The sequence below is a fragment of the Sebastes fasciatus genome, chromosome 23 (genome assembly GCF_043250625.1).
Source record: "Sebastes fasciatus isolate fSebFas1 chromosome 23, fSebFas1.pri, whole genome shotgun sequence".
In the NCBI taxonomy this organism is placed as follows: Eukaryota; Metazoa; Chordata; class Actinopteri; order Perciformes; family Sebastidae; genus Sebastes; species Sebastes fasciatus.
The window spans coordinates 1060548-1081858 of NC_133817.1; positions in this window are offsets into that span (position 1 = coordinate 1060548).

A 21311-nucleotide genomic window follows, 5' to 3' on the forward strand; every position below is an offset into this window, starting at 1 on the left:
AATTTCCCACTGGAAACAAGTGTCTTCACAATTCAAATACTTCATTACAAATGAGTCAGAGAGAGAGAGAGCCCTGAGTGTGCCTCTTTTATGTGCAGCCCATGACAGCGATTGGCTGGATAGAATAAGTGTGAGCCACTCAGCAGCTGGCAAACTCTGCACAGGTGGACTCCAATCACCTCCATTAACTCTGGATCCTGGAAGCACCTGCAAGACAAGGGGGAGGGGCAGAACAACACAGGAGAAAAGCTCTGCAGGCCTGTCTAGGCCTGTCTGGCCCTGCAGGCACGTAACACTGTCATTAAACCAACGCTACGATGCTGAGTCCTCCCTACACATGACATCATACCTGATGTCCTCCTGACTCTGCTGTCAGTCCTTTTAAGGACCTGACGTCTCTTCTCCGCTGCGCTTTACAGCCCAACCACGAAGTAGGATACGGGTTTTCCTCCGTTGGCGTTTTGTCGACTAAATGAACTGAACACACATAACGTTAAAGGGTTAATGGTTGTCTCTTCAACTTTAGGTTTCTCAGCCACATTCTTCTGGATTCCTCGTCTGTAGGTCGGCGATGGAAACGGTACCGTTGGTCACGAGAACAATCCCTTTTTGTTTTGGGTGCATGTTGAAGCCACACATTTATCTGTGTCTGGTTGTTAATACAGCTACAGTTAGAACAGCACGACGAAGTACCAGAGCTCTGCAAGAACATTTTAGAAAATGCAAATGTAACATTCCTGTTACTTCCGCTACCTCACCGCAAGTTACGTGCATAATCGTTTCTACAGTAACGCCCCCGAGAATAAGGAGGATAGCACTGTTTTTGTTACCTCTCACATGTTGTAAAATCCTCACCGACTGTAGTCTGCGTCTGTGAGAACAGTTGAATCCAGGACCGGCTCTCCGGCTGCTCTCAGGCTGATCTCAGGTTGCTCTCCGTGGTGCTGATCACAGGCTGGTCTGCAGGATGGGAGTTGCACGGTGAGCCTCTCCGTGGTGGTATAGCAATTGTCTGGAGTGGTTGTGTGCGTTCGAGCGTGACCTGGTGTTTGCACCGGGGCCAATCACAATTCTGTTCCGCTGCCGTTGTTCTCTTCTTGTATACTAAAGGTCACAACTAAGGTCATCTTGATTTCCAGCAGGTTATTCAGCAGGAGAGGAGGAGATGTAGAGAATTCTGCTGTATGAAAGGACAATAGCGCTCCCCAGCACGGCTGATCTGAAACAAACGCCGGCGGTCTCCAGAGTGCCGGACCGCCGCTGAGGATGTCGTGGCTCGTTTGGCTTCTGTTGGCACGTCAATATCTTCCCTCCGGAGACATCGACGGGAGAGGCTAAAGGAAGGAAATCTGTTGACACATCTTTTACTGTAGAGAGAGGAAACTAGAGAGCATCATGTGAGCCTCAGCACAAGAACAATTTCTCACCATCACACCTACAGATGACCTCTGTGTTAGCAGAGAGAAAGTACAACAGGCATGGGGATACAGCAGAGGAAGAGATAAGGCGGCATTCTACTGAGAACAAGGTTATATTTATAGTTGATGTTCAGATAAGAAACAGAGCTAACTTTACCTCAGGTCAGAAATGCTTTTATTTGACATTATGAAAGAACCTGAAACAGAGAAAGAGTTTCTCCTCCGGTCGAATCTAAAAAGGTCAAATGTAAAAAGGAAACCCGTCCTGCTGAGAGTGCTGACCCACTAATAACAGTCTTTGTTGCAGCTCTGCGTGGCTGTTCGGCGTTCGGAGGGGACGAGCTCACAGGTTACTATAAATAATGAATTCTCTCTTTAGCAGGTATCGTCCTTTATCCGTCTGCTACTCTGTCAGTAAGTGAACTTACACAGATCTCTGCATCTGCAAATTGAAGTAAATCCATGCTAACTGAGTGGAGAGTGTGAGGTTCAGCCTGAAGGACCCCAAGCAACGACGAAGACGGTGAGGAGGTGATGAAAGTGAGACAGAAAGAACCTCGGCCACAAGAGACCGAACAACTCGCACTAAACACTCAGAGCATCGGAGCCACAGTTACAACCAGCAGTGCACGGATTACAAGTGTCAACAGTCGTGCTCGTCATACTCTGGACGCTGTGAAACTGTTATCTTAAAGGACCAGTGTGTAAGAATGAAGGGGATCTATTGGCAGAAATGGAATATAATATTAATAAGTATGTTTTCTTTAGAGTATAATCATCATATACACCGATCAGCCGAGGCATGGACTCCACTAGACCTCTGAAGGTCTGCTGTGGTATCTGGCACCAAGCCGTCAGCAGCAGATCCTTTAAGTCCTGTATAAGTAGCGAGGTGGGGCCTCCGTGGATCGGACTTGTTTATCCAGAACATCCCACAGATGCTCCGTTGGATTGAGATCTGGAGAATCTGGAGGCCGAGTCGACACCTCCAACTTGTCGCCATCCACATGATGTAAAAGAAAACGTGATTCCTTCTTCCATCGCTCCGTGGTCCAGTTCTGATGCTCACGACGTGCCCGTTGTAGGCGCTTTATGGCGGTGGACACGGGTCAGCGTGGGCACCCTGACCGGTCCCCATACCAACAAACTGCTCCTCACTGTGTGTTCTGAAGTCAAGGTCACAGTCCGGTGTGCTCTCCTTTGCTCAAGGTCACTTAGATGATAACTATTATGATTTTCTATCAAGGCCTCGTTAAATCATCATTACTCATCAAATCAAAAATGTTTCCCATCTCCCAGGCCTTTACATTATTCTTAGTTCCGGTTCATTTATATCCTTTCAGCTTCTGTGCCTCCTCCTCTTCCTCCTCCTCCTCCTCCTCACGCTGTGACTCAGCCCATTTAAAGCATGCCGGGCTCTCTCTGACTTCAGGGCAGATGTTTTGCCTTCCAGGCGTTTCCTTTTGACAGCGGAACCCATTTCACGAGGCATTCATTGTGTGTAATTGCTCTCATAATAGTCCCCGTTTCCTCCGTAGTGAAAATAAAACCGGTCGGAGCTGAAAGTGCATCTGCTTACTGCTCCGTGTTTGATGGAAAACATCCTGCAGAGCCGAGCCAGGCCGTGACCACAAACCAAATGAAGGCGTCCTAATCAAATGTGACCTTCTCCTTCTCCACTCACCCGCGGTAATAAGCTTTCACTTTCTCTGCCCATGGTGCTCTCTCACTCTCATCTGCTCCTCCCTGAGGCCTCTCTTTCACTCTCTAACACTTCAAATGATAATATAAAGAAATCTAATGAATGCAACAACATTCATATCATCAGGGTGATGGTCAGTTAACTTCAGAGAGGCTGGGAGACTCTCAGGGACGACGTCATGGAACCAACAGTGTTACTAGCAAGCTACACCAGACACAACTCGCTGTGTGGGCTATTATTACTGTTTTATCTACTTCACTGTATCTCAGAGGGATTCTGGTACTTTTTACTCCACTACATTTATCTGACAACTGTAGGTACTTTGCAGATTATGATTTAAACGAGCCAACACTATATAAAGCAATTAATAAGTTACGTCGAAGAACTACAACCTTAAAAAGCTTCGATATTAACGCAGTCCCTTACAAAAAATAAATTAATTAAACTTAAAATAAGAAAGTATTCTTTTAGTTTACTTTTTATGTACTTATCAAAGATATACTTAACAAAAGTATACTTAAATATTTTTAGCTTATACCGACAAGCATACAGAAAAGTCTAAGTGTACTTGGCTTATACTGGAAGGTATACCGAAAAGTATAAGTACATTTAACGAAGTATTATAAGTTCACTTAAAGAAAACTTACAAGTATACTTGCAGTAAAAACTACAGTTTACTGAGAGTATACTTTAAAGTGTACTTTCATAAACTGAAATATATAAAACTAGTAAACTAACAGTATACCTTGTTGTGTAGTTCATACTAGTACAAAATACAACTTGGATGTAAACTAGATGTGTACTCAAAGTTTAAAGTATATTTTTATAAATTTAAAAGTGGGCCAATTTAGTCCCAAGAAGTATTGAAGTAGTACACTTTCAAGTACTTACTACTAATACATAAATAATAGTATACTTGGGAATATACTTGAACTATACTTGAGCGTGCTTCATATATTAAACGTGTCGCCTGCCGATAACGCATCCACTGCCTTCACTGGTCACATGACCCTGGTCCCTGAAGACGCCGAGGAGCAGGATTATTAGACCCACCTCTGTGATAAAACATGGAACATAACAGAGCTACAAAGGCATCTCAAGTTTGCAGTGATTGGGAATCTAATACCTCCTTCACCACAACAAGAGGACAGTCTCAAATAAAGGAGGATACTTTGCTGTATTGATTGACCCGGTGTAATAAGAGAACAAGGATAAACCAGAGCAGCTCATGCATTTATCCTTTATAACACAGTCATGTGTAGGGCTTCAGGTTCTAGACTTTTCATACACTAACAGTGTTTTAGAGTTTTAACCTGAAAGTTGTGTTTCCATAATAAGCAATTACCTAGAATTACTGTCCCTCCGAAGTACGAATTTCAATCTACTGCGAATGTCCTGCATCGTTCAGCACACGAGGAAGGCTTCTTTACACATGTATCGCTAAGTTACTTATTAATCGCAGATGCAAAATCTGTTCTTCCTTCTTCCAGTGACGTAACAGTGACGTACTTGGTAGCGAGGAAGAACTATAGATAGTTCTGTGGGGTGCATTCAGCCAGAGAGAGGCCGCTCGAGGATATGGCGGCCTGGGGGAACCTCCAGAACGTGGCTGGTGGAGCTTTTGCTCTAATTGCCCTCCGATGCCAACAGACATGGGATCGTTCTGCTGTTTATGAATGTCAGCGTGGGCAGCTTCTGTTGGATGCTGTCGCCGATGACAACCCAGAGAGCGCCGTGTGCGTTGCTATAGAGGTGTTGCTGGAGACCTTCAAACTGGAAAAGACAACCGAGACCAGCAGGGCAATTTTTCGGGCAAGTTGTTGTCATTAGATTTAGCTACTTTATGGTCTGCCTCTGAAGAAGGAGGCAGCTGCTCAGTGGGCCGCCGCACGGCAGAGAGAAACGACGGTGGATAACAGCGTGTAGAGCCGGCGTATTTTCACATCTCACTCTGTGAATTAAGGATTTATTTCGACCGAACCAGAGCTGCTGATAGTTGGAACGGTTGAAAGATGTATTTTGTTTCTGTCCAGTTTGAATGAATTGTATTAGAGACTTGAGTTCAGAAGGTTTACGGTTATTGTTCTGTTTAGGTGTAAGAATATTTCCTTTATTTTGTTTACTTATCAGATGTAGTAATGCATTCTGGTACATGTAGGCACAGCTCAGCAGGAGAAATCAGCTTTCTCTGTCGATATAGCGCACACAGAGGAATTCATTTCTTCAGTGGACTACGTTTCCCATCAGCACCGATTGGACATAAAAGGTGGCAAATTTTCCCTTTTAATGTGGTGATTTTGATATTCTTTGTTTCTCTTCCATTTCAAAATGTAACATAAGATGTAGTTACTGTAAATGTTTTGTGGTCAGAAGTTATGTAATAGATGAAATGCCTTTGGCCTGTCCTTAATGCACCGCGGGGGTCCACAACCTCCTGCCATAGAGCGAGTAACTGTGAATGTTTACTGCGCCAGATGTTCTTACAGGCGTTTTCTGTCTGTTCACTTCCAGCAGGCCACAGTGGTCGGTCTGAATAAGGAGGTCACGGCTGTTTATGTATGCTCCGCAGGCATTGTGGGCCGGCAGTGTGACCTGAGAGAGCCACTGAAGTGAAGCCAACATGTGAGACAGCGTCTGCCGGGAATCCACCGGGACCTGATCTAAAAGTCTGATATATATACTCGGCACTCCGCAGGACTCAGACACCCGCCGTTACAGATGTATGCCCTCACAACCTGCCACCGGACAGAAATAAACACCCAGATGTTCTATCAAACACTCTGTGGTATGTTGAGTTACATTAGCGTGGCATTAGTACGGGAGGTTGAACGCAGATTACTTTTAACAGAAAAGAGGTCGACTGCAGACCTGACATATGTCTAAGTGAATAAAGTATGTGAAGTGGAGGCTGAGGGGGGGACATCGGCTCCGCCTTTCCCTCATTCGCCTCACATGCGATGGAGAGAGAAAGCCACCACCTCCCGGGTGGGGTGGGGTCCCAGGTGGGGTCCCAGGTGCCTCTCATGGAGAGATGTATGATGTCATGGCACCGCTCTTTATCAGGAATAGAGTTGGAGGTAAAACGTTACAAATTTAGAGTACTCAGTTTACTTTTTTGTTGGAACGATAAGGTAACACGGTAGTTCACAATTCAAGCAATCAGTTATTTAGTTCGCCGTGTGTGCAGGTTACAGTGTCCTATGTTCACAATGTTCGTCTCATTTTCACTGTAAAAACGTGGGTTTGTTGCCTAAACATAAGCAAGTGTTTCTGTTTAATTAATAACGTTAAGCATGCGTTTACTGCGACCAAAAAGGGACGCTAAGGGGTCTGACAAAGCGTGCGTATGTGACGAGTTGGAATAAGAATGAGGTGTGTGTGTGTGTGGGAGAGCGGGAGAGCAAATTTTGTCCGCAGGAAAATTGTTTTTGAAAGGCTAAACGCCAACAAATATGGATTGAAGCCGCTGGTCCATAGAGGTCCATTAGAGAGCCAAGAGGGAGATCAAAATATTAAAAAGAGTAATTAGCTGAAATAAACCATTACCAATAAACCATTACCAAATCTAAAGTATCATTTATAAAATATTTTTTTCACTCTTCTTTTGCAAAAATCGATTATTTAATACATTCTAATTAAAAATGCCTCAACAGCGAAACCTTCTTTTTCTGAAAGACAGAATAGTTTTAAGGGTTAAGGACTGAAGAACCGAGTCGCTTGGATCCCAGGGAAAACAGGACAAAAGAGTAATCATGATAATTTCATGGAGATCTGACCAGTAGTTGTTGTTGTGATAAAACAGACCTTAGGCGAGCTGAAAGTGTTAACAATTACAGAGCTGTAATTCAACATGGACACAGACTAGAAATAAAGCCACCAGTTTGGTGTTAGAGGTGCTGACAGCGAACATCAGACGCTCTACGGTTGTTGAGCTTCCTGCTCCTTCGTTCTCGGCTTGTTAATAAAAGGCAGCAGAGTCTCCTCAGAAGCGGGAGATGAAACACCAGTTGGGACAAAACAAGGCTGCAAAGTCCAGAGGCAGAAAACAGTAACAGGACTAATCCTGTAGGAGACAACCCACAGCCCTGTTACATCGCCTGTCTCTATCACACATACACACACACACACACACGCACGAGCTGTTTCTTCCTCTGGAGATAACACTGCGGCGCTGCTACAGCTCCACAGCCTGACCTCACATGATATTTACTGTAAACAGTGCGTGCGTGTATCTACTGTGATCATAGCTGGATTCCTGCACAGTGCTGGTGTCTGTTTGTCTTTCACTAACTCATCTCAGAGCTCTGATGTATCTGGTGTGTTTTTAAAAAAGAAAATGATGAACGCTGATGAATCACAGCTTACAGTAAAAGAATGAAGTGGCTTCTTATTCATGTGCCATAATAACACATTACACGTCCTGTTCAAAAGATTAAAGGGTCAGTTACAGCAAAGCAAGTCTCAGTGTCTCTGCCAACCCTTTAACCGTGCTTACAGACCCCTTCTCTTCTCACAGCTTATTATGTTGCCGACTTCATTTTGAAATGGACATTAGTGTTATATTTAAACAAACTATCCGTCAACAGTGAAATAAAAGTTTCTCGTCTACAGACCGGTCTCTAGAGAGCGAGGCAGCGACCCCGGTAGCATGCTTTCTTGCTGTCACGGCGGTTTGTGGAGCAAATTTTCGATGCGTCATCAATTTTCATAAAAACTGCCAATATTCAAAATGTGCACCGTTGATTTCTCACCTAAAAAAAATAGTCAGAAGTGAATTTAGGGATGAAATAGCGATGAAAAATGTAAAAACAACTTGCCGTTTTTTGGCCACTGTTGTTGTTGTTGTTGTGGTAATAGACTGTCCTGTTCCAGCGGTTCAGTCTGGACTAATGCTAGTACAGGATGAGGTTTCCAACACAGCCATAGCTTCTGAATCGTGGTGCGGAGGAGGAGTTTTTAGTGCTGTGTTCCTGTTTGCTTTGCATATTCCGGGCAACATTGTGGAACCTCCTCTTTACATGACGCTGCATGTTGTTTAGCATGTGGATATTTTTCTGGAGATGGGCACTCCTCCATAGAAGTGAACCTCACTCTGTACCTGTAAGCAGTCCTGTCTGTGACCCTGTCACTAAAACCATGACAACACATCAGTCTAATGTTTTTTTCTCAGACGCGAAGTGATCCTGAAAGTGCAAAGGAATTAGACGTCATAGCATAGCACTGCTATGAACCAATCAGATTGCTTGATTTGACTGTGCTTGGTCATGGTGCATGTTGTGGAGGGAAGAGGACCGGCCAGTTGCAGAGTTTGAATCAAAGCTTTGGCATCAGTTGCTGTATGCACACATGCAATAACCAGGATGAAAGCACATCTTGTTCAAAGGTGAGTTCCCACATCATTTATCTGGCTGTCAGAAACAGTTTGAATCACGACGTTGCTTCATCCCATGTCAAACAACTTGCTCCAGATAAATGTGAGAATGAAACCCTGGAGGAAAGCTAGCTGAACTAGTTAGCTCTATAGCCTCTCCGTGTGATTGGCAGGAGGTTTAGTACTAATCTGACTGGGCATTAGCGAGGCTGTCTCCCTCATCTGTACCAGGATATTAAAATGATTAAACTGAACAGACTAAGAGGAGGAGGCCAAAAACACATGCACTTGACACTTGTCTTGTTTTGTTGTGATGTCATGAAGTGTCAGTTTGTTCATCCATGCGGTTGTCAGTCAAGACACACTGAAGGAGGAGAGAGACGCGTGGTTCAGAGCTTCTTTACAATCCACTCAGTCGAGAACCCAGGCCCGCTCTTTAGTGGCATCACAGATTCATGGATGAACGTTTTTCATTTCTAAGGGCTGATTCCATACGCACACATCCTCATGCTCAGCATCTCGCTGCTGTCATCATCCTGAAGCATTTGACTCAGAGCTCAGTTTCATGCTTATGGTGACCCTTCTGGGCTTCCATCCAAATGTGACTCCAGCTCCGGACTGCTTAGAGTAATCACCCCTACGACACAATAGATAGCCTTACCTCGCCTTCTACAGATTGTACTGCTTGTACACACTGTGATTAACTTTATTAATTAACATATTTGGAATCAGTCTCTATTTTGATCAGGGTGATGCCAGAGTTATAACAACCCACTTGTAACCCCAAGAGGCTGCCACGTTCAATACACCGAACAATACAAGGTTTTTCAAAACATGCAACACACTGACAACTTAGGGTGTTATCACACATGGTTCCTTTCACATTAATAACTGCACTGATTGCACAGACGGAAAACACCATGACAACATGACAAAGGCGCTGTATTTTCCTGACTACACAGACGTTTATGGGCTTAATGAATTGATTTCATTAGGACGCACGGCAAGTTAAAAACAACTATGTGGGTCTGAGCTCCAGAGAAACGTTCCACCTTATTCCTAGCCGCCATGATGCCTTGTGTGAATTATGGGCGCAACTTCCGATGCGTCGTGTCACTGAACGTATTAAAATAATATAGTAAAATGTGGGAACAGCAGCTATTACCTCGCCACCTCCCGGGGCTCGCGCCGCTCTCTCTCCCTGAGGGATGGACGGGGCTCGCTGTGCGACTGGGACCGTCGTCATTGATGCATTTACTTTTAAATGTACAAAATTTAAGATGAAAATTCCTGTATTGTTTCATATCACAATATATATCGCAGAAACACACCTTTAACATAGTGTTGATGTTATCACTGTGTTTGAGGTCATCTGCAGTAATGTTTCAATAACCACCATACCTCAACATGTCTCTTCACACAAATCAGCATTCTGTGGATTCTCTAGTTCTTTAGCACAAAGCATCTTCATTTCTTATTTACATATCTCATAAATATGCAAAGTGTTTACGCCACAGGCATGGTGCAAAGTGCCTCTTCTTCTCTAATTGGGGTATCCTTGTTTATCTCAGACTCGCTTTCTGTGTCAACTCGGCTGACTGTTGATCTGGTGATACAGCTTTGCTAGAAAGCCTGACACTCAGGAGAGGCAGGAGAGTGGTGTGAATCCTGCAGGTATATATTCCTGTGTGTGCTGCAGAGAGCGATACCAAGCACACTCTCAACATGCCCAATGTGTTGCTCTCCAACCAGGACTTTAGTCAAGAGCACTTATGTCCAGGCCAAAGTCCCAGACTGAGCACTGCCAAGACAAACACATTCACACCTACGGGGGGAAAAAAATAAAGTTTTCCATTTCCCTAACCTGCAGGTGTTTGGACTGTGAGAAGGAACCAGAGCACCTGGAAGAGTCTGTCTTCATACCATTGTTTCAAATGTTCTCTATGCCCATGTTTTCTCCTGCCACCTCCATGGTTAAGGTTTGGTTAGGTTTAGGCAAAGAAAGTACTTGGTTAGGGTTAGCAATAGCTCATCGTTTGTGAGAACGTGCAACTTGACCTCCCAATTTAAATGTGTGTTTGAAACAGGAAACTAATCAGTGGTGTTTTCTCTACTCTAAAGTATTGAGATGATTGTAAATTGCAAGAAAATGGATTTTATTTGTGGATTTATTTCTGACTTTTGTTGACACTCGGCTGAACTCATCAGCTGCTGCCGTCATCAGAAACGGACGTCGCTTCACGTGGCGCTTCAGAGGAAAGGATGCCTCGTGTCTCTTAAAACATTTTTCCTCTGTCCTCTCATGGTTTCCGTGCGTCTCTCCATGCATCCTAGGCGGCACAGAGGTGCAGAGGTTAGCACGGTTGCCTCAAAGGTTCTGGGTTTGAACCTGCCAGCTGGCTGAGGCCTTTCTGTGTGGAGTTTGCATTTTCCTCCAGGGTGTACCTTGCCTCTGAAAGGAGGAGAAGTCCAAGTTCTAGAAACCGGTACCTGACTGACTGAATCTGAAACCAACACTCCTCAATATGTCCAGGATATAAACAGTATAATAATCCATGTTTATTTGAGAGAAGGGAGAGTGCAGATGAATAAGCACACATGGTAGAATGAATGTTAAAGAGGAGCTGAGTCCAGAGTTTCCTGATGCTGGATCCACTGAGCAGCCGGAGAGGGTTGTTATGACAACACGCCTGTTATTGAATGCTTTAGAGAAAGGTCAGTGTGAATGTCTCTCAGCAGAACAGCACACCGTGTTCTTACTCACTTCACTGCTGTGCTAAGTGTGATGCACCTTGGCCAAATACAACATGACGACAGCATCAGCACGTGTCAGCCTGCTCTGTCTGCTTCTGTCTGCTACCTGTGAAGTCTCCGAGGATCTGAGTCTGGATCTGGCAAAACACCCGCTTACATAAACATGACACTTTGTAACATCAAGCCATTTAATTATATATACACAATGTACATAAAGTATGCATTAATATTGAATGTCTGCTACCCGTGAAGTCTCCGAGGATCTGGATCTGGATCTGGCAAAACACCTGCTTACATAAACATGACACTTTGTGTATAGAACTAAATGGCTGGATATTGCAAAGTATGCATTAATATTGAATGTCTGGGAGAATGGGTGTCAAACCCGGTGGCTCTTCTTCAGAGCTGCTCAGGCGTCCACAGCCCTGTCTGTTGTAACACACTATAATCAGTGACGGGCAGCCGGGTTTTAACAGGATAAAGAGAGCTGTGTGTAAAACAAGCATTGTTGGTTTAAACAATTCATTTGATAGTGTTTCCTATCTTTGCTGGGCATGAGTTTTGTGGGAGATCGTCCCAAATAGGCGCTGGTTGGGTTCAGTGACTGAAGGAAATAAAAGGGCCGGGCTATTCATTTCAGTTTTACGGTATTTTCTTTGATAGGTGAAAAGTACCAGTATTGCCAACAATCTGTGAATCTGTGTGTGTTGTTGTCTCTCAGCAGGTCATGTGATCAGACCTGCTCTTGGCTCAGTGTGTTTCTGTAGAAGTCTACAGGGCTTCATGCCCAGAAGCAGAGAGCTGCAGTCCTCACACGGTTTGGCTGTGCAGCGGACGCACCGTAGTGGAGCAGGTGATTTATTCCACCTGTCAGCCCAGCAGATGCTCCGGTAGGATACTCCAGTGTTTTAGCTCCAGCAGATGCATCCTTTCATATATGGTGACTCACAGAATAAAGCCTGAGGGCTCAATGACAATTATGCTCACCCCAATCAATACCGGCTCTAATTGGCTTCCACTTAGTTCTGCATGTCTGATTGCACTTGAGCTTGCTTTAAACACAGAAATGACATTCGTCCAAACATCCCTGAGCTATATGTGTGACTTCTAACTCGGGGAACGTCAGCAGCGCTTGGCAACTGCCTCGCTGAACCGCTGTGTGACTCATGCATGTGGTGTTCACACTGCCGTTATCAGTCTATGACCCAGTGGACGCTGCCCAGTGAAGGGGGGAGGGCTGTTTTAGCTGGAGTTCATACACGGGTCATTTCCCCTCTAATCTGTGTGCACTTTGCTGCGGGAGGAAGGCTGCATGAAACTGTTGGTTCAGAAGGGGCTAACGGAGTGATCTGACCAGAGCAGGTCTGCTCTGAGGTTATCTTCTGGTGTGTTCATTATTCTCACAATGTTTTGCCTCTTTTCATCTGTCGCAGAACGGCTGCGTGATTCACGCGTCGGGTGTTCACGCGGCTGCGTTTCTGCTGCTGTTTATCTTTGTGAACTGAGCTTTGAGTTACTTAGCTCTTGTGAAGTGTGAACTCGTGAACATCTGGGCTCTATAGTTGATAGAGCATGTTGTTCCAAACAGTGCAGCGTGGATGCAGAGTGCCTCCAGAGCCTCCAGATATCAGATGGTTCAGTTGATTGATGGTTTTGGTTAGTTCTGGGGGTTTAGGGTCTTACATTACCAACGGAAGAGGTGCTTTGTATGCAGCTGGACGAGATGCACCGGCTGAGAGGGGCAATCATTTCCCCCCAAATGCTCTTTGCTGGTTGTGAGGCATTTGAGAGCAAGGTAACAGTAGAAAATGGGAAAACTGTTCAGTTATGAAGGATTACATTTGAAGGGTAGCAAAGCAAATAACAATTTTGAAAAGTAACGATGGCATGCCCTCTTCCATCGCCAGTAGGAATTAAACTGTTAGCTGGCACTACACAGTGGATCACAATGAAATGAATGGTGCACGGTGGATTCAATATCAGAGAGCAGCATTTAGGAAACGTTTTCAGCATTTATTTGCAACACAGAAATTTGTGGGAAAAAAAGTGAATTTGAATAAGCTAAGGCCTTTTGAGAGAGGACAAAAGTAATTGCATGTGCCTTTGTCATTGCTGTAGAAAGCAGTGTTTGAGGCATATCGGACCAAGAGGAAATACACAATGACATGAAAAAGCAGAATTGTGCTTTCTTGATGGACCATTCGGCGCTTTCTCATCACAGGCGTTAGAACAAAGCCATGTTTTAACAAATGGCCCCGGTATGGGGCGGTCCATTGTAAGCCTGGATGTCTGCTCCTCCCCTGCCATTTGCATGACAGCCTCCATTCCTCTTGTTACCGAACTCCAGGCCAAAGAGGGAGGGAGACTCTCCCAGAGGGCGAGCCCAACAGGTTGTTGCACCTGAAATGACAGATGGTATAATAGTGGAAAGCCATCTATCTCTCGCTGCTGATCAATACATGTAATAATAAGAGCCACGGCCTCTTCCTCGCTTTGCCCTCGCAGGTTTCCCCGTGCTCGGAGCGGCCTCTGATCAATGTCTCTTCAGCACGTTACAGTATGTAATGGACCCCATCCTTCTGAACGGGGCTGTTGTTGCTCAGGGAAGCGTTCCTTTTAACTCCAGTTTTGAGCGATTTGATTGGTGGAAAAAAACAAAGCAGAAAGCTCTCTCAGCCTGTCGATGGAGTGACGGCGGTTATTGATCTGATGTTGGATGCAAACGCTGCAAAACTTTAGGTGTATCAACATTTAAACCAACCACCAACGGCTTCAAATGCATACAACTCATTAAGTACACACACATTTACATTCAGCCCAAGCTAGAAGGGATGATGTTACAGAATAAATGAAGAACGTTTCAGTACAAGCAGAGTCAGCAATCAATCCAGGTGGCGGGTCCGGGCCATCCTCCACATGGATTAGCGGCCCGGCAGCAGGACTTCCACGAGGTCATCGTTTGTCAAAGCTCTTACCGAGGAAGGAAGAGGCTATTTTCCTTCAGTGTTCAAGAAGTGAAGGTCAAGTCTCTCTGTAGCAAAGGATTCTTTTTCTTTAAACTGTAGACCCCATTTACACTTAGTCACTTCATGCGTCTTGCGTTGATCGGATAGCTGTCTGATCTCAAGAACGCTAATAACCCCTTTTCACACAGAGGACTCAACCGGGGTTGATTGTGTGTCTGAAAGGGTTAACCCGCGTTGACCGACTCGGTTACCGAGGTCGAGAGGTGGGTCAGACCGGGGTCGATTTCAATGTGAACGGCACGCTAACAACCAGGGCGGGACAAATCTAATTGGTCGCAAATAGGGACGCACTGTTGTGACGCAATTTTCACAGGTCGCCGTGACTCATAAACAAAAGGTGCAACGACGGACGATTTGAACAACACAGATATGTGGCGAGACTTCGATGTGCCGGAACTCCTGGCCGTCCACGGTGAGGAAGAAAAAAGCGGTAGATTGACGGGAGGGTGAGAGACAACGTAATGTTACGTTAAACTAACATAACAAGGCTGCTGAATGAGAGACATCCGCCTTTTTAAAGAATGATGTCTTCAGTAGGAGCCGATGGGTTTGGAGCTGAGAGCCTCAGACGGGGTGGGGAAGTCAGAAAGTATTGAGAGACGGACTAACTTATTGTTCTCTCTCATGTCTCTGAGCTCAGAGTCTCTCACCTTCCAAACGAGTCCTCACTTTGAGTGGTGTTACCATGTAATCATAAGATATATTCACTGTGATGGATCGTCTAGCAAGGTTGAAGTCTCCGCGAGAGAGTTTTATTGTATGGAGAAATAATTGGAAACCAAATGGCTGCCAGAGAAACCAACAGAAGCACCCGATGCTTTTGAAAACGTTGGGTCAGTAAAGAATAAATTAGGGGTTAAACATTCAGAAATGCTGGTTTGATATGTTAAGTAATGTGAAACAGAAATGATTTCCATGTTATCCTCATATACTTACCCAACAAACATCGTATGATATCTTACGGAAAGTTCCCATTTTTAGTGTGTTTTCCTACGAACGTCCAGCAACACGTGTCAATTTCCGCTCGTCATATGCATACTGTATGTCTTTTCAAAATACACTTCCGTCTTCACAGGAAACCGGGTCAGGTTTAGGAAAAGAATGTGGTTCGTGTTAGAATAAGTACGGGAGTGGAAGTTCAGAAGTTACGTAAATAATCTACGTTGACTTCTGGTTTCACACAAACTCTGGTCTCCTTGTTGGATGTAATGGGATTTCAGTGCATTACTTTTCATAGGTAGAGCTACAAAAGGTGTATGAGATCAGCCTGACCCAACACCAGCAAAAGAGTTGTTCACTCGGAACTAAATACTTTATCTGTGCTCTGCCGGATCAGATGAAGGAGCCGCTGTATTGACCATGAGGCCATATAGGGTGTAAATCCATCTTTCACATTAATCCTATAAATTTAAAAGGCCTGTAAACTTATTTTAATTCAAAATCCTCTCCAGCCTTTTCCTTTTCATCTCCACTCATCCATTTCACAGGTACGACCCTCTCCCTGATGCTTTGTTCTTCTTGCTTTCATCCGTTTCTCCTCCTGCTTTGGACCGAATCTCCCTGCCTTCATTTATTCCCGTCACACGCAGCCGGAGGATGAGTCACAGCACAATGACCTTTTCACTAGATAATGGTCAATGAGAGGCAGAGGTTGTGGAGCTCTGCTCCGTGCAGCCGGGACTCGGTCAGTTTGATCGGTGGCTGCCTGCAAACAAACCACTGAGAGAGGAAAACATCTTCTCTCTGGGCTGCAGCACATTATATATGTGTGTGTGTGTGTGTGTGTGCGTGTGTGTGCGTGTGCGTGTGCGTGTGTGTGTGTGTGCCTTGACTTGAAGGCTGCCATTATTAAATAAACCAGCCACGGAGAATGTGTTCTTTATGTGTCCTTGTTCTGTGGCAGACCACCTCTGTGGAATATCCTATTAACTCCGTCTGTCTCCGGAGCTGCTCAGATGATGTGAGCCGGCAGATATGTGCGCTGAATCTTAGGTCAAGTGTTGAGGGCAGATCTCTGTGGCGGCAGGCAGAGCATTTTAATTTAGAGGGACTGTATGTACCTTTTTACATGGATAAAAGTGTTTTATATTTTATTGCCATTGCACCTAAAAAATGAGACCTTCCACAACTTTTCTGTGTTTCCTCCGTCAGCCTGTAGACCGCTTTTAATGTGAAGAATGCAAGCCCGTTTTTTCTGGGAAAATCCAACGGATGTGACGTCATGCACACTCACAAATGCCTTTATTTTCAGCTCCGCTTGCAGGGCTAACAGTGTGCAACCGTAGCTAACGAACAGCTAGAAATGGAGTCCGCTAACGCCAACATACATCCACCCCTCACCACGACTCCGTCTCCAACACAAACTCCACAGAAGCACAAAAAAAAACTGTCTTGCAAAACAGGAATGTGACCGACGTCGGGAGAAAACTAGGATCAACATCGGCCGGGCCTTCGATTCATGGAGGAGCTTTGTTTGGTTTTGGGATCAAAACGGACCCCGAGCTGACATAAACTCCTACTGGACAGGTAACATTACAGCCAAGCGTGTGAAATATACAGTATAGTGAAATGTGGCTTTAGTGGTCAATCACGTTCAGTAACGTGTGTCGCCTCACTGTTTGGACTGATGCTCGCTGGCGTCTACGTAGTGCGAGCAACGGGACGCTGACTGTCGTGGATTTAACGGCCACAGGTGTCACTGTTAACAAGACATTTCTGATTCTTACAAAGAGTCCCTTTAATGTGGATTTCTATGACATGCACATCATGTTTCCTAAAGGTTTTTCTCTGAAAACTGTAACCGATGCTTCACTAAGAACTGAGATGTGGATGAATATACTCCCGTGATCTGTATCTGGGGCCTTTGCAGCTACACCAGGTATTAAATTCTATGGCGTCAGATCAGTCTCAGTATTAATGAACTCACATTATGAGCAACACGCTGTGTCAAATCACAGCCAGACAAAGCAGCTATGGGTGGCTGTAGACTCTTCACCTTGTTATCCACACTACCAGTAAGGTCTTAGGGAATAGCTATCACCAGTATGCTGCTCATTTTGTCCAATACTAGTGGGGCGTAATGCAGATTTTAACCTCTAGAGGCCACTAGCATGGATATCATAATGTAAAGAAACTCTGCTGCCCCACAGCTGCTACAGTTTACATGCTAAAGTATAGTATATACAGTACACCCACTAATACACACACCCTCAGTGCACTACTGTATAAAGTCATGTTGGAGTCGTTGCCGTGTCTGATATCAGTCAACAGAACAGGCAGATGATCAATCAGCTCCTGTACTGATCTCAGCACCGTTGATGAACGTCAACGCCGATACTACTTTACCTCTGGTTGAGTCTGGATTCGATTATTCCTCCTCGCTGTGTCCACACTTCTCTCAGGCTCAGATTAATGACAGCTTTCAGTCATTGAGGCTCGTAATCTCAGGGTCGCTACGAGTCATTGGGAATAGTGCATTGTGATTTAAGTTGTTTTATATAATCACATTATCAAATGAAATGTTTATTTAACTAACTACGTGGCTAAACTACTAACAGAAAATAATTGAATAAGTGATCAAACAAAAGGAAAAAGAATAGAATGAATAAAGGATAAATGAATCAATACAGTGAATAGAACGATGCTGACAAAGGTCAATTCAGTGTCTGATAACTCCATTACATTTGACTCTGCTTAGCTCTATCAGTTAAATTTAGTTTTAGGTATTAATGCATAGTACAGCGATGTGTAATGTCATTTTCTTTTTGTTAAAATTGGTATCGAGAGAGAGAAGGCAGAGTATCTGGCTGTAACATGTAGGAAGTGTTGACTGATCGTAATAATCAGAAAGCACAGGATATGAAATGACTTTTCCACCGAGAGAATATTGTGATAACTTATCATGAGATCCGAGAGACCACACGAGGAGCACGGTTAACAAGCTGTGAAAAGATTTATGGCACAGTTCATCGTCACTTACATTGTAATCAGTCTTTCCTGGCAGGACATTTGTTGTACACAAGAGTGGACGGGAGTCGAGGGAGTCGAGGGAGCAGAGAGCTGTGAATGTAGCCTGACACTATTATCAGGAGTGTTAATGAGGTGGAGAGGGGGTGCTCTCTGATCGGCTCCAACACTCCTCCACAGCTAGGCGGGGTATGGGAGTGGAGAATCACCAACCTACTCTCACTCCCAACTAACTCCAATGTAAACCCACGGTGTATTCCACGGTCGGAGCGAGAGAAGTTTACTCATCTATGAGTGTGTCCGGTCAATAGAGGGCTCACATGCATCGGCCATACGGGTGTAACGATTCATCTACTACATCCATGTATCAGTTTATATTCCTACAATCCAACTGCATCGATAGGTACTCGGCAAGTTGTCCTTCACAGGAGACGTATATCGATATAAAATGGATTGTATGGATACTGAGGATTTGCACCTTGTATTTAAAGGGACTATTTGTAAGAATCCTAAATGTTTTGTTAACAGCATCACCTGTGTCCGTTAAGTCAACTAAAGTCAGCGTCCTGTTGCTGGCGCTTGTGCTCGCTCTGCATAGACATGAAGGAGCATCGCTCAACACAGTGAGGAGACACACGTCAGCTAAAAGCACAATATCACTCTATATTCCAGCTGCTTGGCAGTAGTGTTAGCTGACCAGACCAAGGTCTCTCCATGAATCAATGCTGATCCTAGTGTTGGCTTTTCCCGCCTCAGCCTCCCGACCGCGGCCGGAGGGAACGGGGGAGACGATAACGTTTCTCTCTGCGGAGCCCCGTCACTTCACAAGACACGGGAAACCTCTGTTGGTCTGGAGGAGCTGCAGCAGTTATTTCTGCACAAACGTCCACTGAACATTCACTAGATATTCTCAGAGCTAAACTAACTCTTCTGCAGTGTGGAGTGAGCAGCATGCACGTGAGAGGTGGAGAGAGAGAGAGAGAGAAGGAGCGCGGTGTGTGAGTGAAGGCAGGCAGAGGAGCAGAGGAGCAGAGGAGCAGAGACTCCGGTCCTGGAGACCAAAGCTACGGTCTCCTCCGCGTCCTCCGACCGCGACCAACACTGTTTAACAGCTTCACTAGATACAACCAAGAGGTTTTGGTGCTTCACTGGAGTTTGTGTTGGAGTCTGAGTCTGAACAGCGGAGACACACGTGAGCGACCATGAGGCACCGACCAGCAATGATTTATACGTGTAAGAAGTTACAAACTGTCCCTTTAAGGACGACAAACGTTATATAAAAATGTTTTTAGCACTTTTATTAGTAAAGAAATGTTAAACGTTTTTCCGGTTCACTCTCCAGACGCTCGCCGGCTCCGCCCTCTGCAGCTCGAGCACCCATCCATGGCGTGCATGCAGACGAACGGTGCGTCGGACTCCTCGCTCTCTCACCAACAATGTTTTCCTTCTGAAGTAGTAGAAGTACTTTTCCTGCCGTTGGCCGGTTAATAAGGGAATAGCTGCTCTGGGTTTCTTATGTGCAGGACTATAAATCTTAAATGTCATAAAAGTCCATTCAACTTCAAACTAACATTTGAAATATTTCCCAACACATTAAATCTCTGCAGTAGTTTTCTGTGTGTTTGGATTTAACCAGCTGTGATGGATTCCCTAATTGAACAGAAGTGCTCAGGTAGCATCCAAACAGTGTTGTGTTATGCAAATACGTCTTATCGCTGTTTTTCAGTTTTCATTACCTCCCTGGGTGGACTCACACACTTGAGTCTGGTGTGGAGGGAGAAGTGGGAGAACTTGATGAGGTCACAGCTAAGAAACAAGTTTAGACGGTAGCACTTTGTGTAACAAGCAGTGAGGAGCCTACTTAACATATAATAATTCATTTGTTTTAAGTCAGTAGATTCAATGTTTGAGAGCAGGTTGTACACGAGGAATCCAGACGTTTGAGTTTGAGTCATTGTGGTGAAGAGGACTTTATTGATTTATCCAACAGACATATTCCGCCAGCATCTGGCACCGAGCGAACCCTCATGCAACGATACGTACTCCCCTCCAGCCGGTTATTATCCCCTCTCTGTGTCCAGCAGTACAGCCAGCAAACGAAATGCATCGACCACATTATGGATCACTGTAATGAATAGTCTCTCCGGGACGCTGCACCACAACAGCAGACAAATGGCGACGGTTAAAGTAATGATCGGTAACATCTTTACACCGTTTACTTCTTTATGTTTCCAGCCTGATTTAAGCCTTCAGCCTGATGATGAGAGCTTTACTTGGAATACATCCTGAGGAGGTTGAAGCCCGTTTGTTCTGAAGAGAAAAGAAAAGTTAAACAAATAATCTGATCTCAAGGTTTACTTACTTTTGCCAGAGCTTTCAACTACATCGCCCCATTGCTATGTATTACAGACCGTTACTATGTATAACAGACCGTTACTATGTACAACAGACCGCTGCTATGTATAACAGACCGCTGCTATGTATAACAGACCGCTGCTATGTATAACAGACCGCTGCTATGTATAGCAGACCGCTGCTATGTATAACAGACCGCTGCTATGTATAGCAGACCGCTGCTATGTATAACAGACCGCTGCTATGTACAACAGACCGCTGCTATGTATAACAGACCGTTGCTATGTATAACAGACCGTTGCTATGTATAACAGACCGTTGCTATGTATAACAGACCGCTGCTATGTATTACAGACCGTTACTATGTACAACAGACCGCTGCTATGTACAACAGACCGCTGCTATGTATAACAGACCGTTGCTATGTATTACAGACCGTTGCTATGTATAACAGACCGTTGCTATGTATTACAGACCGCTGCTATGTATAGCAGACCGCTGCTATGTATAGCAGACCGTTGCTATGTATAACCGACCGCTGCTATGCATTACAGACCGCTGCTATGTATAACAGACCGCTGCTATGTATAGCAGACCGCTGCTATGTATAGCAGACCGTTGCTATGTATAACCGACCGCTGCTATGCATTACAGACCGTTGCTATGTATAGCAGACCGCTGCTATGTATAACAGACCGCTGCTATGTATTACAGACCGT